Raw genomic sequence first — 19,621 nt, forward strand, 5'->3', positions numbered from 1 at the left:
TGGGATACAAACCTTTCAGAAGAAAGATAAGAAAGGTCACAAATTTGCAAATACACTTGACAGTGGTATATATTCCTGATTTAATGGCTGGGTGACCCATCTTACTTCAGGCTTTCATTTCTCCACAGTACCTGTGCCAGGTGCTAGACAACTGCTAGCTGCTGACTTGAGGTACCTGCAAGTCTAGTTTCTAGAGAAAACCAACTTCCCATCCCACCCCCAATATTCTGCTTTCCCTCTGTGGAAAAGCCAAAGAGCTTAGACCCTGATGATAACTTGCTCAGAATCTGCAGGGAGGGAGATAAAAATGAGCTGCCTCCTATAGGTGCTCAGTGAGTTCATAAATCACAGGTCACCCAATCACCAGGGAGGTCCGTGTCCACTAGGAAAAGGGATTAGGCCTCCATTAGGATGAGGTCTACCAACCAGAAGAAGATATCCTGCATTTTGGGTTTTTTTGTTTGTTTGTTTTTTCCTGTTTTTATCCTGTATATTTAAAGTCCCAGGTACCTCAGGAAAGTTGGACTAAGCATAGACTTGTAGTGAAAGCAAAGGACAGGTTGGGAGGAAAAAAGCAAAAATTCTGGGCCTTTGATGAAGTCACAACAAGCATTGATTTGAGATTATTGAGATTTTGTACCCCCTGCTCTTGGGTATAAACTCTCCCATCACAAAACAGTATCTTTTCTCAGCTTTCCTGAGAACACTAAATACCAGATAATTTGACTGACTAGACAGAACTTAGGTAAGTCACTTCCTTGAGCAAGCACCCTGGATCAGAGTTTTCTAGGGGACTGATTATACTTTGGACATGAGCTCTGGGGCTGCGGCAGTGGTAACAGGAAAAGGAGTCAGAACTGTACAGCCAAGTTCATTATCTCAGTCGATAATCTTCCATGGACAGAACAAGCGCCCTGCCCGGACAGAAGTTAATGCGGATCCAACCAGGCCCAATTAAGGCCACACTCACCCCAGCCTTTCCCTGGCCCATGAGGAGAAGGTCCTGTGTATGCTGGAAAACAAGTTTTGTCAGACCTTTACCCTGTGTCTGCATTCCACCATTTTACCCTTTTAATACAAAAGTTAAAATAGTCAAATATCAGATCTCCCAGAAAGTCAGGTTTTCTGATCAGTATTGTTCCTGTCATTCCCAATTCCTCAATCTTGGTCTGAGAAGGGAGGTTCCCATCCCCACCAGAGCTTTTCCCAACTCCTTTTTATCATCAAGGAATGAGGCTTCTAAGTGCCCTCTCACCAGTCCATCTCTCCCTCTCCTCTACTGTGCTCCAAACTCTGCTTTAAATCCCTGGGTGCTCCACAAAGTTACCAAGAGCAATTCCTGCTTCTTCCTCCACCATAAATACAATTATACTTTTTAAAGGAAAAAGGCAGCCCAGGGAATCCCCCAAAGAGGCTGCCGTACTCTTCCCCTTGTAATGAAGCTAATAATGAAGCATCCTGAACTCCAATTAGTAAGAAATGCTCGTTTTCTCCAGTTGAACACCCCCTATAGATACATCTAATTTGTTTCTATGATTTCATCTCTCTCCTCCATCAAGTTTGCATTTAAAGGTTATGATGTGCCATTGCCCTCCCAGCCAGGCCTTTGCAGGGCAGCCCAGGGAAGTCACAGTGCTTTCTACAATCCGGGAGCCCCAGCCTAACCATCTCTGACATGCCCCACCCACCATTATCACATCCATACCCATAAACTCTGTTTATCTCAGGCTTTTTATGAGCTGTCCACAAAATGGAAGAGAAGGAAAGGGAGGAACAACATTTGGAAATATTAAGGAAAAAAAAAAAAACAGTAAAAGGAAAAAGGAGGGGTGGGTATTGCTGGAAGTGCCTATTTCCCAATGAAAGAAATGTCCTCTGAAACAGAGTGACCCAAAGCAGGAGCTGCTTCTTACTGGTGGGTTCCTTTGGGATTTAGGCCCCTCAAAGACCTTGGAGCTCCAGCTTCTTTCTCCTTGTCAGGCCTGTTAGTGTGACTGGCACCAATTCCCAAGACAGTCTGAAGGATGCCAACAGCAGCACAGAGGAGCCCCTGTGCTTGGTGAACCTTGGCGGGATGCCTCCCCAGGGCTACCTCATCTCAGTGGCCAGCCTGCATCTCTGCCTTCCAATCCATATGGAAAGTGAAGACACAGCCCCTTTCTAAAAGCCTGATTCCAGATGATGGCCCCCAGCCCCAGGACCACACGGATGCCAGAGCTACAGCCTGGCCATGGTTGGGGGCCTGGAGGCCTTCATGCGCTGACTTCCTGACTCCAGGTACTCGAAGTTTTGCTCTCCCCAGAAGCAGAGCAGACCACACCCAGGCTGAGGCTCCCCAGAATCTCCTCCTCCTTGAGTCATGCATAGGCATCTTGTCTCGCAGCAAGACTCAGGGTTCGAGATAAGGAACCCACCCAGACCCCATCCCCCAGCTCCTGGCACAAGGCTATACTGCAGCAAGGTGAGTGGTAAAGACAGAAGACAGCCTGCTCATTGGTCCTTGGTGGCTCTACCTGTGACCATGTCCAGTTCTCCTCACTGGGGAAAATGCCTCCACTCAGGCCCTAGTTCCTAGGGACATTCCCCTTCAACTGCCTGAGATGAGCATTTGTGATTTCCTGACACTCCCCCAGACACTCTGCCTCTTTTCTGTCTGGTCTCTATTCTCTCCTGTCCCTTAATGATTGCAGAGTAGTCTCTGCAGCTGACCTGTGCTCTAGCACCCCTCCTGCCTGCCCCCACCTCCCCCAGAGCCCTGCAAGCAAGGCCCTGCTTTGGCTCCCTGAGGCTCACAATCTGTGCTCCTGCCAGACCCAGTCACAAGGGGGGTTTAACTCACTTCAAGCTGGCAGCCCTATGGGGTAGAACTAACCGCCCCCCTCAAGGGGTGGTGGGGTGCCAAGCAAGTGTGTGCTCGAGCATCCCAAGGTGCTCTTGTTTTCTAGGCACCCCACAGTGGTCTGTGACAGACACATGGATGGGGGAATCCTTTGCCAGCCAGAGTTGGCATCTCACCCTACCTCTCAAATCTGCCACCAGCCTCTAGGGCCGAAGACCCTCCAAGAAGAAAAAGCCCTGCAAGACAAAGACTTGAGGCCCCCCAGCCCGGCCTCCCAGCCCAACACAGGCCCGCATTAAAATCAACACTCCGTGAACACACAAAACTGACAGGGCAGAGGGGGAGCACACATCAGATACAAAGATCAGGCTCTCGAGAGACGCGGCCTGTTGGTCTCCCATGTTAGCTCCAAGTGACTAAGCGCAGGGTGGGAAATAACGCCACTACGCCGGCAAAAGCTCCCGCCTGGGCCCTGAGTTCGGCAGCCTTTTCACGGGGAAGATGCCTCTGCCTGGAAAAAAATGCAAGCATTGTGTGGGGACCATTAATGCATGCGCCTCTGCACATTCCTTCGAGAAACAGGAGCACACCAGTCTCTGAGCCCCCAGCTCTGTCCCCCAGCGATTGTACAGGCCTGGAACACACTGCACATGCCACCTGGTCCTTCCCCCCAGGCCCCAGCTCTGTGAGCGGTGGGAAGGGGCCCGCCAAACACCCTGGCTTCATTGTGCCCCAGAAAGAGGGGACTAATTACTCGCCTACACTCTGGAGCGCCCAGAGAGAAAACAGAGGCCAGTGGGGTGGAGAGGGTGGGAAATGGGTGGAGGGTGAAAGAAGGGAGAGAAAGCCACAGGATACATTTCAAAGTTTCTCTAGCAATTTGGGGGTGGGAAAAGAAAGCCTGGTCCTGACGTGAAATCATACAGAGGTCAGGGCTGGGTCTCCCACCGTTGTGAGAAAGTGGTGAATCAGGGACGGTTTATCAAACGATCATTTTTTTCTTTTGAAACCAGGAGGCAGCAGCTTGGACAATTCTGCAGATGTGCTTGATGAGTTAGGGACAAAAATGGCCCTTCTCTGCCCCCCTCCTTCCCTCCCTCTATAAGGGCTCCCATCGGGGGTTGCTTCTCCCTCCACTGCCTCCCGGGCCCTCCCCTCCCTTCTTCAGTGGTCAGCTGAGACCCCCACCCACTGCTTGCTTTTGTACTCTTGGCCTTTGGACATACTGACAGGGGCCTTTATGAGACCCCAATCAAGACCCCCATGTCACAGGTACCTAGTAGAGACACCAGACCTTTTCAAACAAGGGACAACAAGGAAAATCGGCTGGCCCATTGTCTCTCCTCTGTGCTAAGTGAGATGAAAGGGGGCCGCGGCCCTCTCCCTGCAGCCCGCCTGCCAATCACCTCTAGTTATTAAGGTCACAATGTGTAAATTCTTTTGACCTGCACCTAATCAAAGATTCACCGGCCCTTTCAAATCCGAATGGGGAGGAGGGGAGAGATTCCCTCCCATAAACCCAGCAAACTCTCCCTCAATAAAATTTCTCTCTCTGATTCCTTCTTTGCTTCCCATCTCCACCCCCTCGCTTCTCCTCACTCCGCCCTCCTCACCACCAGCTTCAAACACAAATGACAAGCCCTGTGGAATTACTACCCCCAAAATCCGAGAACTTGAAAGTTTTTAGTTATATCTCTTTAAAAAAAAAAAGTTTTCAGACAGCCATAGCTGCCCAAGCAAGCCCAGAACCTGAGCAGCTCCTATGGCTCTGATGCTAAACCTCTCCAAATGGCAACATCTGTGGTCAGTAGCTTCTTTCTTGATTCTAAATCAGTCTCTCTTGCTTCGCCCTGGATACCAGTACACATGGAGGAAACAACTGGGATCCACGATATTCCCTCACTTTGTCACTTAGCATCTCTAGCTCAGTTGCTGACCCTCCAAATCCCACTGCCTGGTTTTGTGAGCTGAGGGGGAAAAAATTACCAAGCCCAAAGTAGGCAACCCTCAAGAAGAAAAAAAAATAACGACAGGGTAGAACAATAGAAAACACAAGAGCCAGAGGAAAGAACTAGAAAAAAAAGGCAAATTTATTATAGTTTGAAAACAAAATGCTAAAATCAAGCAAGGAAAAGAAAATGCTTATAAATCTCCATGCATCAATATTAGGAGTATACATTTTTACCTTACTGGTGGTATCTATCAATCAGAATAGGGAAAAGGCATAATAAGCAAGGCAGAGATAAATTCATTTATGTAAGTTGCCCCCGAATTTGTCCACCATCTACTCTGGCTGGCTGATCTACTCTTCTCCAGGCTCCCAGTTTTCCTCCTGCCTCTGATTGGACATGTTGGCTCTTTGTTTCTCCTTGCTCCACTGTCTTTATTTCTGAGTTGTCCTTTGGTGCTAATCTCTCACATTATTTCAACTGTTGTCCCTATGCTGAGGTCTTCCACATCTCAACCCCACGTGTGAGCTCCAGGCAACCTTATTCCTGGGCTGTCTCTGGCCACTGCCACCTGACTGTCCCATAAAACAAAATTCAGTCTTCTCAAACCCAGTGCCCCCTCCATCATCAGGCTCACAGAGGTACTCGTCTCTTCCCTCTCTCCCTGACATGCAGTCATGTCTGACTACTGATTTTTTCCTACGTAGTTTTCCTGAATGAAAGTTGTCTTCCCACTGTCCCTACGAGTCTAGTCCCTTCCTGCTAACAAAGTGTATTCCTGGAAAAGAACAGCCTGTCTCTCTCCTCCAAAGAATCCTATACGCTGTAGCACAACATAAACCATTTAACTGCTTCAATCTGGCCCAAAACGGTCCAAAGTTCCCTATTTTCCTCAAGTTAAAGTCAAACTCTGCTCTTCAACACCCTCCAAAACTAGACTCCAAATTTCCCCTCTAGCGAGCCAGACTTGTCCACTCTGAACTCCCAAACCTACCTTTAGCTTCCCCATCTCTTTGTATGCCTTTGCTCAGACCCCTTGCTTGAAGTTCCCTTATGCAATTTCAATACAGGCATCATGTAAGTCCCACTTCAACTTCCATGTCATCCATGAAGCTCTTCTGACTTAATAAGAAGGCTACAGCTTTCCTCTGATTTCCTGTCAATAACCCCAGTAGTTGCTAGCACTTACACTGCATATATAACCAAATAAATTGTCATTTCAGTACATGCATTGTTTCTGCTATTGCACTATAAGCTCCTACACGGTAAAAACAAACAGTCTCTTGTGTTTCATACTTCCCATGTGATCTTGCACACAGCAGCATTCAATATATCCATAAGACAGGCACTCAGGGCCAGGCGCGGTGGCTCACGACTGTAATCCCAGCACTTTAGGAGGCCAAGGCAGGTGGATCACAAGGTCAAGAGATTGAGACCATCCTGGCCAACATGGTCAAACCCCGTCTCTACTAAAAATACAAAAATTAGCCAGGTGTGGTGGCATGCGTCTGTAATCCCAGCTACTTGGGAGGCTGAGGCAGGAGAATCACTTGAACCCTGGAGGCGGAAGTTGCAGTGAGCCGAGATTGCACCACTGCACTCCAGCCCGGCGACAGAGCGAGACTCTGTCTTAAAAAAAAAAAAAAAAAATCCAAAGCTTATATTATCCTTTTTAAAAAATTCTAGTATGTTTACTTATTTCTTTCCCCAAAGAAGGTCCCAAGCATGAAACCATGTTTAATGATGCAAAAGCAAATGTAAGGAAAGATCTTCTGAAAGTGTTAGAAATGTTCTCAAATGAAATTGTGGTGATAGTTGCACAATTTTGTAAATTTTCTAAAAATCATGGAATTGTACACTTAAATTGTATATTTTAAATGGGTAAATTTTATGATATATAAATTCTACTTCAATAAGGCTATTTAAAAATCGAAAGTAAATGTAGGTCTATGCATCCTTAATTTTTAAAATTATGTAAGAAAAAAAAGGAGGTATTCTCTCTATAGCTGCCTGATATTAAAATAGACATTTAAATGTAATTTGTTTTTTCTAATTATAAAATAGAATCATTATAAAAAATTTAAATACATTAAAAGTAAAAAGTAAGTAAATATCAACAGAAATCCACCACATAAGAAAAAACCCTGAAGAGATATTTAAATAAATATCATACTATTTTCTGACCTTTTTTCATTCCACAATCTGCTATCACATCTTTTGGGTCCATAAATGTACATCTGTATCATCCTTTTAATGGCTACATAGCATTTTATTGAGGGAACGTAGTATAAAATATTTTATCAGAACCGTACTAATGGATATTTATGGTTTCTTTGGCGTTTGTTTGTTACTTTTTTGAGACAGACTCTTGCTCTGTCACCAAGGCTAGAGCACAGTGGCACGATCTCAGCTGACTGCAGCCTCGATCTCCTGGGCTCAAGCAGTCCCCCCACCTCAGCCTCTTGAGTAGCTGGGACTACAGGAGCATGTCACCATGCCTGGCTAATTTTGTTTTTAGATTTTTTTGTGGAAATGGGGTCCACTCTGTTGCCCAAGCTGGTCTTGAACTCTTGGGTTCAAGTGAACCTCCTACCTCAGCCTCCCAAAGTGCTGGGATGACAGGTGTGTGCCACCATGCCTGGCCTATTTATGTGTTCTTAATATAAGTCTTTGTACATATATCTTGCATAATTGTCTGGTTATTGCCTTACAATGAATTCCTAGAAGTGGAATTTCTGTGTCAAAAGGTTTTCATGTTTTAATTTTGATACTCACTGCCAACCTAATGCAATTTAAAAACTCTAACTTTTCCTCTTTTTATTCTTGAACTCATCCTTATCAGCCTGCAAAGAAGGATTTTCCGGACCAAAGACTTCTAACAACTGGAAGAATCCTTTGAATAATTTGGGGTTTTTTTTCCTATTAATTTTTTTTAAATTCTCAACCGCAGCTCACCCTGGATACTAGTAAGAGTCCAACTGGCAGGGAAAGAACACTTCAAAGGCATTAACACATGTGTCTCTTCCTCTTTGCCAAATGTTACAAATCTCACCATCATGCCCAGCTGACCCTTCTCTTAGGTCATTTACCATAGGACCCCACCCTAATCACTCACTTGGTCTCTTCTCATTCAGGCACAGGAGGAAAGACCCAGGTTTCTCTAGGACAGCTAAAGCTGCAGCTGCAACAAGGCAGAAAATAGCAGGAGAAGGAAACATCCTGCATGAGTCGAGTCCTCACAAGAAAGAGACAGTGAGTCTCGTGCTCTGGACTGGAACCTCTCCAGCCCGGGAGGGCCATGATGCCGTAAGTCTGGGATGAGGAGCATGTGCTAAGCAGTGGCTGATTACATCTGGACAGCATCCTAGTGGGAGACTGCTCCTGAAACTCAAGTTCTGACCAGGCACCACAGCTCGGACCCAGGGCAAGATTCAAGCTAATTTCTCTTTCAAAATTCCCCAATCAATGAAGAAGCGAGGAAGGAACACTCATGGTGGTGACAGGCAGAAAGGGTACATTTCACTTTACCTCACACATCTCAGCTTTTTTGTCAACCAATGCATGTCACCTGCGCACTGAAGGCCCACACAAAGGCAGCGAAGAAGCCCCCACAGTTCCGTAGTATTCTCTACTATTTGGGTATATTTACACTGGAAAAGCTCACCCTCCACACTGCCTTTTGTCCTCTTTTTGTGTCTTCTTGTCTAGCTCAGCAGCTAGAAAGAAACCAGTCTGAAGCCTCTCGCCTGATCACTTGCTATGCCAACATAATCAAAGTGGTGGTCACCCCATGCTTATCCTATTGACCAGTATCCCCAAAGCATCCAGAGGCAACACAGACGTAAGTGTCTCCAGCCTGGAACCAGAAAGTCACACCTCTCTAGAGGTGTGGGAAATCGAGAGAGGAAAAAGGCCTGGTGGCCTCACATTCTACTTCATCAAGCCTACCCACTGATCGTAAGAGAGAACACATAAAATGAGGAGCCTTGGCTTTAACACCTTCTCAAAGCAGGCAAGCTCCTGCCTTCAAGAGGCATGTTCTTTAGCCCACATATGGAGGCTCCAGTCCCCAGGACCAATGTGTACATTTTCTAAAGCACACTGACTTTGGATGGGGCTACTGTTTCCCAGCCTGCCGTGAAAACCAAAATACTATACCATGACTACCATGGCCATTGTCCTAAAAGCTGGATTATGGCTTTGCTGTGGGAAAGAGCGGAGGAAGAGGCAGCAGGGCAAGCTGAGCAGGCCCAGAGACGAGCCTGAATACAAGTACATGGAAAACATGGGGGTGGGAAGGTCACAGCAAAACATGCTCTAACATTATTTTAATATCCTATAAGTTTCTCTCTTGTTACTTGAAATTCTCTTCTGCAAATTAAGACCCTGCTGAAGATTTTGGATGTTATCACATCCCAACTGGCACCCCACCTGTCCCCCCTACACTTTTCTGTGCCCATTTATGTTTTCAATTTGCATTGAAAACCATGAAAAGGAAAGCTTCTACAGAAAGCAATTTCCTGGGCCAGCAGCTCCTGGATTAATATTCCCTTTGCAATTACCATGGCTTCTGCATGCACATAGTCACTTCCCTCCTCCCTCCAACCCTCCCGCCCTTGTCAGCACCTCAGATAGGCCTGAGCCAAGCCTATATGACAGGGTCCCACAGACCATGTTACCCATTACTCCCTGTGGAAAATGTCCTGGCCCAAGAGAGGAGTAAGAACAAGCTTGGAAATGAGGCAAGGGTCTTGGGTAATCATCTTACTAGGGTACCCCAGAGGCACAGGGATTTCCTCTGAAGCACACAAGCACATAACTCTTACATGAGACAAGAAATAAAACCCCTGCTTCCAAAAGCTCACTATCTGGCCAGGCGCAGTGGCTCATGCCTGTAATCCCAACACTTTGGGAGGCCAAGGTGGATGGATCACCTGAGGTCAGGAGTTCGAAACCAGCCTGGCCAACATGGTGAAACCCCATCTCTATTAAAAATACAAAAATTAGCTGGGCGTGGTGATGCTTGCCTGTAGTACCAGCTACTTGGGGGGGCTGAGGCAGGAGAATCACTTGAACCCGGGAGGTGGAAGTTGCAGTGAGCTGAGATCGTGATCACGCCACTGTACTCCAGCCTGGGCAACAGAGTGAGACTCCGTCTCAAAAAAAAAAAAAAAAAAAAAAAAAGCTCACTATCTGAAACTTCTAAGAGTCTTGTTCAAGAAACTGCTAGAGTGGCACAGGGATTAGCAGATGTCCAATCCATAGTCAGAGACCTTTTAGTACTGGTCTGAAGGAAGAGCCAAAAATATTAATTGATCTGCTGATGCATGTATTCTTTATTGTCATCATGTGTAAAATTCTAATCAGCAAAGCAAAATTCAGTATCAACACAACCTTTATGATTCATAGGGTCTCTACAGCCAGCTTCCCACATCAACAGTGTCAACATATTCTACTGGTGTACAACATGGTGCCTATTCTCTTTCTCCATGGTATGAGGAAAATGTCCTAGCTCTTAATCCCAAGCTTCTAACTGCCAAATGGAATTACCGTAATGATGAAACTCACGAAGACTCACTGATTCAGAGAAACTGTCATGGGCAACAGAATTCCTATTTTTGGGCCTTAAGCCCATTATCAAGTGGAGCCACGTGTGATTGTCCTGAACTCAGAGAAGAAGTATAGCTGGCACCATGTACTGCCACTTGGAAGTCCTGGGGACCAGGACTCTGGTACATAGAAAGGGAGTGGGAGGCCTATTTAAAAATAAAAAAAATGGTTTGAGGCCAGGCGTGGTGGCACACATCTGTAATCCCAGCACTTTGGGAGGCCAAGGTAGGTGGATCATGAGGTCTGGAGTTCGAGACCAGCCTGCCCAACATGGTGAAACCCTGTCTCTACTAAAAATACAAAAATTAGCCGGGCGTGGTGGCATGCGCCTGTAATCCTAGCTACTCGGGAGGCTGAGGCAGGACAATTGCTTGAACCCAGGAGGCAGAACCTGCAGTGAGCCGAAACTGCACCACTGCACTCCAGCCTGGGCAACAGTGCAAGACTTCGTCTGGGTGGCGGGGGGGAATGGTTTGAAATGAAAAAGAAAATGAGGAAGGTAAGACTTGACTCTAAATACTGAAATCTGGAAATCTGGAAATCTGCTCCAAGTGGCCTGAGAGCCACCTAATTGCAGGAGGATGGGGTGATCCTTCTACCTCTGACATGAGGCCCCTCCACATAAAAACATACATTCTGCTACTAATCCAGCCACGACCTCATTATTGCCTTTTTTACTCATTCTCATTAGAAACCCCTACCCAGCCCCTAGTCTACTTACAAGAGTAAGCTCCATTGGCTCAAAAAACTAAAAGCACAGATTTTCCATGAAGATCCTTCTTTTGACTGATCTGAGTGTTACAGCTAACAGGTGGGGAAATCTTCTTAAATATACGAGTATTATCATGACAAGGCCACTGGAATGGATCAGTGCCATAAGTCAGACAGGGCTACAAGTTTCCGCTCTACCATCAGGTTCCTCTTTAGCCTTGACAGATCAAACCCCAAGCCGAAGCAGGCTATAGAGATCAGTTCAGTCTCCAAGCCAAAGGTCTTCACAGTGAGGGACCAAAGCAGCCCTGGCTGGGCCTCTGTCGGCCCGTGTCCCAGATTAATCACCACCAGGAGGGGCCTGGACACCAGCCTGCAATCTGAGCCCAAGCAGCACCTGCAGAGGGGTTGCCCCAGCACCTCCCTCACTCCCCTTGGGCAAGACCCCAGGGCATGAGGGTGTCCACCTGTTCACAAGGTTACCTGGCATAGAAGGGCAAAACACTCAGCCATCTTGAACCCTGCAGATAAGTCATGGATAGTTTGAGTGGCTTAGTGGAGGAAGGAGGAAAGATGCAGTGACTCGTGCAGTGAAGTCCAGGCTCCAAGGGAAAGGAAACTCTCAGCCTCTGAACAGAAAGAGAGAAAGGTCCCAATGCTCCTCTCTTCACTGTCCAGAGAAGAAAACTACCTAGAGACCAGCGGTGGGAAAACTAAGCCCTCAGAGGTTATGAAGCAATGAGATGCTTCATGTGTGTTTAGTACACATTCTTGTCATCTACAGATCAACAGCGTGCTGATGGGAAGGAGACCAGAGCAGGGATGTCTTTTCAAAACCTCCCCAAATGCTGCCAGATATTTCTGTGTGAAAGGAAGCTCAGAAACCTGAGGTTGTAGTAGAGTTTCTTCTGAATGCATAGATCCGGGAGAATAGCTTCGTCAAATTCAATCAGTAAGCTATTTCCAACAAGGTACATGCAGAGCTAGTGACTAAGTATGGTATGCATACGCATATCCATGTTCGAATACACTTTTTAGGACCAAAGGACCCTACTGTAATTACAAATTCTTCTCAGATGGTAATCCCATTTATTTTATTACTTCTCCAAGAGTCAGTGGAGTAGGAGGAAGTATTTGTGAGGCTAAAATATAATAATAATAATCAAAAGGAGGAAGATAAGCATGGAAATCTTTATCTTAGAATAGTCTGTCCCCAGCCCTAACTTGCAATATAAGGAGAAATCACTTGAATGGACTGCACCCTTTCCTACCTGCCCCATGGCCCAAAGGAAGGAAGGGTGGGAGGGGTCAGAGTCAGATTGAAGTGTGTGTCCCTTGAAGAGCTGAGAAAGCACAGGTCAGATAAGAGGAGAAAGAGCTCCTACACAGCACCTTCATTTGAGGAGTAACACTCACATCCTGACTATTACATCTTGTACCTCCAAAACTCCAGCTCCAGTAATTCCCTTTGAACCTCCGACTGCAACCCAGAGTTAGGATACAGCAGTGGCTACAATTACACACTTGCTTGGGAAGTTGGGGCAGGAGGGGGGGTGGGTGCTGCATGTGACAGGCCATGAAAGGTCCCTGCCTATAAAACAGACTGAAAAACAAACCCTTAATTTAAATGTTAATGAAAGTGCTGTGGAGACATCAGAGGCTTCCCGGCTGCTCAGAGAACAGCTACACCAGCCACAGAATTTATGGCTCCCCTTCACCCTCCCGCCTCCCTCTCTGCCTCATCACCCACTGAAATTTAAAGACAGAAAAAAAAGAAAACTAATTTTAACATTAACTCCATGCTTCCACCTTGGGATGTGATTGCTAAATTATCTGTTGGCAGAACAGTGATCAAAGGTGGAAAAACACAGGCACGTTGCACACACAACCCAGAAAAGTCAGCAGCAGCTAAAGCAGGAAAATTCCCTTTTCCCTTCCTGATGAGCAGAGTGGAAGAAAGAATGGTGCAAGTAGGGACTGGAGCCGGGAGGTGTAGGCAATGGGAGGAAGAGAAAGACGACTGATCCGTCCAGCGTGCTCCCAAGGCCATGTCTCAACCTCATCTGAGAACTTACCACACTCTACTACCTATTTTACTTGTCGGTCTCTCCCATCAGACTATGCTGTCTAGTTCACTGTGTCTCTCTAGTGACCAGAACATGGTAATGCTTAAGCAGTATCTGAAGAGAGAAAGACAGAGAGTGGAATGTGGGTATTGAGGAGGAAGGGAGAGAGAAAGAAAGACAGAGACAGAGATGGAAACAGAAAGAATTTAAACACTAGACTGAGGGATAGAAATGCATCCCTGTTAGCAGGGGGCCAAGTCTGGACACATCAACTCTGTATCCACAGTATTCAGCCACCTGCAGCAGCCTCTGCTTCTACTTGTAGGGTTTCATTTAAGTCAGCTCTTGACAAGTGGGCCAATCGGGTTGGCCAAGGAAGGAGCTGCTCCCACAAATGGGTTCTGGGCCAGCCAGGGCTGGGAGAGTGCTGGTCTCAGGCCAGCAGCTCAGCACATGAGCCTCCCTGTGCCTATCCTGCCCTGGGTAATGGCAGAAATCCAGGGTCTTGAGGAATTGAAACCCACCCCTGTGGTATTTGGTCCTTGCTACTGATGGATATGACTGTCTGAGTGGCTTGCATATGCACTGGCAATGAACTCCAGGGTGGAGGGCACTGTACTGAGATTTAGCAGGACCTGACTCCAAATCAATGGCATCCCCACACTGATCCCTTTCTAATTTTAGCTTGCTGCCAGTTGAACCAGTGGGCCCACCTAGAATTACCTGGAGCTTCCATCTTTCTCCGGGTGTTACGATGCCCCTTCTAGCCACACCAGCCCTGGGCCCTCCATGGTGTCTTTGTCCCTGCAACTCTCTCATCCAGGGCACCACAGGCAGGAAGCTCCCTTCTCTACTCTGCAGTTTCGCAAAGTGGGACACTAAGCCACTCTTTGACTAGCTCTTCAGGTCTTCTTTCCCTAGACAAGACCCAGAAGAAACTACCCCCTCTGCCCCTGACCCTGGGAAAGGAGAAGAGAGAGGTCCCCAAGTCAGCTACAGCCCACGCCATCAGGAGGACCAGCTACAATGCAAAGCACTATAGTCATCCACCTGAGTTTTTCCTCAAGTTATCAAGGTCAAGCATCCCCTTTACACCCAGCCATCCACAGCCAGCCAGAAAAAGAAAAACTCAGAGGCACAATCTTTACTTTTGATCCTTCTTCCCCTAGAAGTACTCAGCGAGTTATGAAGTCCAGGGCCAAAGGACTGCGGCACCACTGGCAACCAAAAGAATCTGAACTGCAAGTTGGCTGCCTCCTTTTCCAATCTTTCAAACCTCTCTGTCAGAGAAAACTCCAGATGCAATTACCTTTCACTAAAGAAAGATGTATTTCAACAGGCCGCTGAATATGCATCTACCACACACATAACACACAGTAAACCCTGTAGCTACTGGGAACAAACACCCTCCTTTCCCCAAAACCCACTCCCTTACCGAACAGTACACAGTGATTGCTTTCCTTCCAGACGCTCCCTCACCTCTGGGAGAAATGAAGCAAGAAGGGGCAGCTCCTCCATCAAAACCCCCCAGAGGCTGCAACTCACTTTACAAATTTGAATTGGTACATTTCATGCAGACTTGGACTAATCCCCCCAAAAACAAACAGGCCACCACAGCAAGTAAAGTTACACAAAATTATATTGTATATTTAATAACACAGCTAAGTCAAGTTTCTACACCTATACCACTCATATATTTCCCTAATGACAGAAGCGGGAGAGAAGGGATTAAAACCCAAGTGTCATGGGAAGCCTTCCTGACCACACTCTCTCACACGATAGCAAGTGTCCTTTGGAGACAGGGAAAGGGTTTTGCTAAGCACCTTTTTTTTCTTGGAGGGCAATACATATGGTGTCTGCAGAGGGACGAGGAGCTGTGGGCTCCTCTCCCTTCCCCTCCCAGGCAAACAGGGTAGGTAGATCTATAGATTCACTTCACCACATGCCCCCATGGGTGGCTTGGAGGGGACCCTGAAAACTGAAGATCTATATGCATTTACACTCCTGGAATGGTGCAAGCATTCACAGCTACCTGAGTGAGCCCAAGCCTCCATCATATGCTGCCTTCTCCCACCACTCCCTGTCTCAACTCTGGCCTCCAGGAAGAAAGAATGTTCACAGGTCCCCACAGAGCCTTTTATGGGCCACAGCTACCATCCAAGATGCTGGTGAATAAGGCACAGCAATGACCAAAGGCCTGCTTGTCCCTCAGCACACAGGACATGGGAACAGGCTAGGGACCTGGGTACAAACTACTCCTCTTCTGCCCCATTCCACATGTGGCCCTGCATTGATCTTCCCTGGGCCTCAATTTTTGCCTTTCCCCAGAAGAGAATGACACTCCCCCTTCCTCCCCAACCAGGGACAGCCTAGGTTAAGACACTTAGTATAAACTGGCAATCATTACAGCCATGTGCCTATCGTCTCCCCACCACTGAATAAGATCCTTGGGGAAGCTGACACATATCAAGTGTTCAGTAAATACACAAGGAGTGAGGTGAAAGGGTGAGAAGGGAAGAGATGGAAAGTCAAAGGGAATGAAGTTAAGTGTTTAATATTTCTACATTTCCTCATACTTTAGTATTTACTGTATTCAGCTGGAAATGATTTTTAAATGACAATAAAACATATTACACATTTTTTAAAATCTGCTTTTTGGCCAGGCATAGCTGCTCACACCTGTAATCTCAGCACTTCAGAAGGCCAAGGTGGGAGGATCACTTGAACCCAATAGTTCAAGGTTGCAGTGAACTATAATTGTGCCACTGCACTCCAGGCAAGACCCTGTCTCAAAAAAAAAAAAAAAAAAAAAAGAGCCTGCTCTTCTGTGTTACTCATGGGAAGTTGCTCAGAATTCCATGTGACCTCAGGAGGTTATATCTCTGAGGCCTGTGAGCTGAAGGTATTCCTGCCCCATAATTACACTCAGACATATGCCCCTCCACCCCAGGCACACCTCCAGTATCTCATTCCTGGGCCATCTTAACCTGTCCTTCTATCAATCATCCAAAAACTCCAGGTGAGACCTCCTCTACAGGAGAAGGGCTTCTTTTCTAAGTCATGAATCTTAAAAACAGGATTACCGGTGTTGAACAATAAGATGGGTAGGAGGGTATGCGAGAGGCAGAAGAAAAGGTCCTTGCCTGCCACTTTCCTTTGGAGCCTGCTGGTTCTCCTTCTGTGTTTTTTGACTGACTACACATGGCTCTAAGCACATAACCAGTATTAAATATCACCCTCCACGACTCTTTACAAATCAAGAACTCAAAGTAAAGGAAGAAAGGAAAGAAGACATTTGAACACAGGACAGATACTTGCTTTTTCTCAGTCGTGAGGACCTCAAATTAAGCCTCTGGATTGAGGTTTCACGTTTCATACAAGTGCCTGAGTACATACATAAGAAGAGAAGGTAGAAAAGTCCCGGTATCAGAGATAAATAAGATTAATATGTCTGACAAATTATTTTAAATAGAAGAAAGAGATAAATTGAGAAAAGAGCTGTGCTAGGTCTCCTAACTGTCCAGGTTCCTCCTAACTGCATAAGGGAGCAACAAAGGGCTGAGAAATTGGCAGGTAAACCAGGAGTACTTGCCCTAGGGCCAGTACACTGGCTGCCACATCCCCTCATATTCTCCATGAGGAGTCCAGGGTCATATCACATTAGTGACACTGACAACCATACTCAACAGGAATGGTGGCAGGGAGGGGAACTAAAGGTGGTCATCGAGGACAGGAATGCTACAGGGGGAAGAGAGATTCCTACTGAGTCCCCACCTCAAGAAGACTACAAAAGAGCAGGGAAACTCCCTGGGGCCAGGAGGAGCCCTGGAAAAGGGTAGAGACTTGACAGCAGTTGAAGCCACTAAGCAAATGCTACACCAGGCAAGAAAGGATTCTGGCTGACATTACATTATAGCCCTTTTTTGAGGATCACTTGAGGCCAGGAGTTCATAATCAGCCTGGGTGATAAAGTGAAACCCTGTCTCAATATGCATAACACATATATATTACAGCCCTTTTAGCTTTCCAGAGTATTAATATTTTCATATAGATTATTTCAGGTCATCTTCACAATAATCTAGTAAGGTCTGTAAAGGAAATAGTATGCATATTTAATACGAGGAAACTGAGGCTGGGAGCGGGAATGACTTGCCTGAGGCCACACTGCTAGTTGAAGGCAAAGCAGAACTCATCTCCCAGACTGCTTTAAAGAACAGACCCTGAGGCTGGGAGGCAGTGGCTCTCAAGACTGAGAAAATGGCTGAGTTTATTGAAAGGTTCAAATTCAAGGTCACATTGAGAAGAAATGGATTTAATAATGAGGTAAAAAGACCCTATCCCAGTATATTCTTTGGGTAAGAGAAAAAGAGGCAGAGATAACACCGGCATACACTCTGGTCATCTAGTGTAAAGACAGAATCTCAAACACAAACTATTTTTTAAAAGACTCCAAGACCTCATTTTTGGAGTTAGGGGAAGACCATCTTAAATAACTGTTGGTCAGAAGCTGACAGAGTGAAAGAATCATCCCAAGGCTGAGGTGGGAAGATGGCTTGAGCCCAGGAGTTCAAGACCAGCCTGGGTAACACTGTGAGACCCCTCTCAAAAAATCATCCCAGGGCCAAGAAGAGGACAGGAAGACCCTGAAGATGAATGTGAAGAAAACATAAGGCCTAGGTCTTCACCAAAGATGAGACACATCAAGGCCTTAGCAGAGGGTCTGGCACAGAGCAGATGACTACTAAATGTTAGCTGCTAGTAGTAGTGGCAGTCATGTAGTAGCAGTAGTAATGCCAGAAAGCTAGGTCCTTCCCAAAAGCCAGTCTCCAAGTTGTGGCCAAAAAACCCAAAATCAGTTTACTGTAATCTTAAATGCTTCTTAATGATGAGGGCAGACTCTGTCCTCAACCTCTTTTATTGACACCATCTTCAATAGTTGTTGTGCCCTATTCTGTTAAGAGGTAGCCTAACACATTCCAGAGGAGGAGGCTGGAATAGAGAAATGTGGGGTACGGATGCAGGGCAGAGCCTGTTTGTGTTCTTTGGCTTCAATCCATATGCAGGAAGCACACGGACCATCTCCGGCCCTGAGAGCTTCTCTCTACCACCACCTCCACTCCAGTCTCCCAAAACCAGCAGAAGTCCACAAGCAACCATTAAGGCAAAGTCACCAGCATACTTGTCACTTCTCACTGGCCATAGCACTTTCCTTCTATTCAGCCCACGGATACCCAGGTCTGGCTAACTGGCTTTAAAAAGGGCAGCATTAGGAAGAAACTGAGGAGGAGACAAAGCTCAATGGCTCCATTTTCCACTCTCCGCTCCCACACACTTAGCCTCTCCACTCCCTGCTGGTCTTTCCTTCCCTCTTTTCCTACGATTGCTAGAATGATTTGTTTTGAACAGCGACAGGTTTATAGGTTAGCCGACACCTCTGCTCTGTGGAATTTTAATTAACTTCTCTCATCGTCAATATGCTAAGGAACGGGGTCTCCATTCTCTGGGGTCAGCAATGTGTTTCAGGTCCTGCTATATCAGCCGTCAAATTGAAGAATTAATGACGTGGCTAATCGGCTCTAATTCTTAGAAAGAAAAAAAATTGAAAGGGAGTTGTGGAAGGGAGTAGGAGGGGTGCAGGCTCCATGGGGTGAGGAGAAAGAAGCTGAAGGGCCTAAGTGAAGTGGGTAGGACCAAGTTTCTTATAAAATAAGCAACTGACTTAAACCTAGTGTTGGAGGGCGGCAGCCCTACAGCTTTCACATTTCCATGTGAGTAGGGTGAAGGAAGTGGACGAAGATCCTAGGAAAATATTGTGATAGAACAGGTACAGGAGAGTCTGTGTACCCTGCTGGGGAGGAGAGGGATTCTGTCTTGGTTCCAGAGAGCCTCGAAAGCAGAAGTCGGGATGCAAACCTCACTTGTCCATAGGTAAGGTTAGAGACATAACAGTCAGGGCCAGGTGCAGTGGCTCATGCACTTTGGGAGGCCAAGATGGGAGGATCACTTGAGGCCAGGAGTTTGAAACCAGCCTGGTCAATATAGAAACACCCCATTTCTAAAAAAAACAAAAACAAAAACAAAACAAAACAAAAACAAAAACAAAAAAAGAACGAAAAAAAACACCACCCCATTTCTAGGGCTGGGCGCGGTGGCTCACACCTGTAATCCCAGCACTTTGGGAGGCCGAGGCGGGCAGATCACGAGGTCAGGTGATTGAGACCATCCTGGCTAACATAGTGAAACTCCATTTCTACTAAAAATACAAAAAATTAGCTGGGCATGGTGGCAGGTGCCTGTAGTCCCAGCTACTCAGGAGGCTGAGGCAGGGGAATGGCGTGAACCCGGGAGGCAGAGCTTGCAGTGAGCCGAGATGGCGCCACTGCACTCCAGGCTAGGCGACAGAGTGAGACTCCGTCTCAAAAAAAAAAACAAAAAACAAACACCCT

At 46.5% G+C, this 19,621-nt stretch overlaps 1 protein-coding gene across 3 annotated transcripts in view; it reads right to left on the minus strand.

Annotated features, from left to right (window-relative positions):
- The window catches only part of FBXW4 (F-box and WD repeat domain containing 4), an 85,651-nt gene that overhangs the window by 38,131 nt on the left and 27,899 nt on the right, over window positions 1-19,621 (minus strand). The window lies entirely within an intron of this gene.

Source organism: Pongo abelii, chromosome 8 (genome assembly GCF_028885655.2).
Source record: "Pongo abelii isolate AG06213 chromosome 8, NHGRI_mPonAbe1-v2.0_pri, whole genome shotgun sequence".
NCBI lineage: Eukaryota > Metazoa > Chordata > Mammalia > Primates > Hominidae > Pongo > Pongo abelii.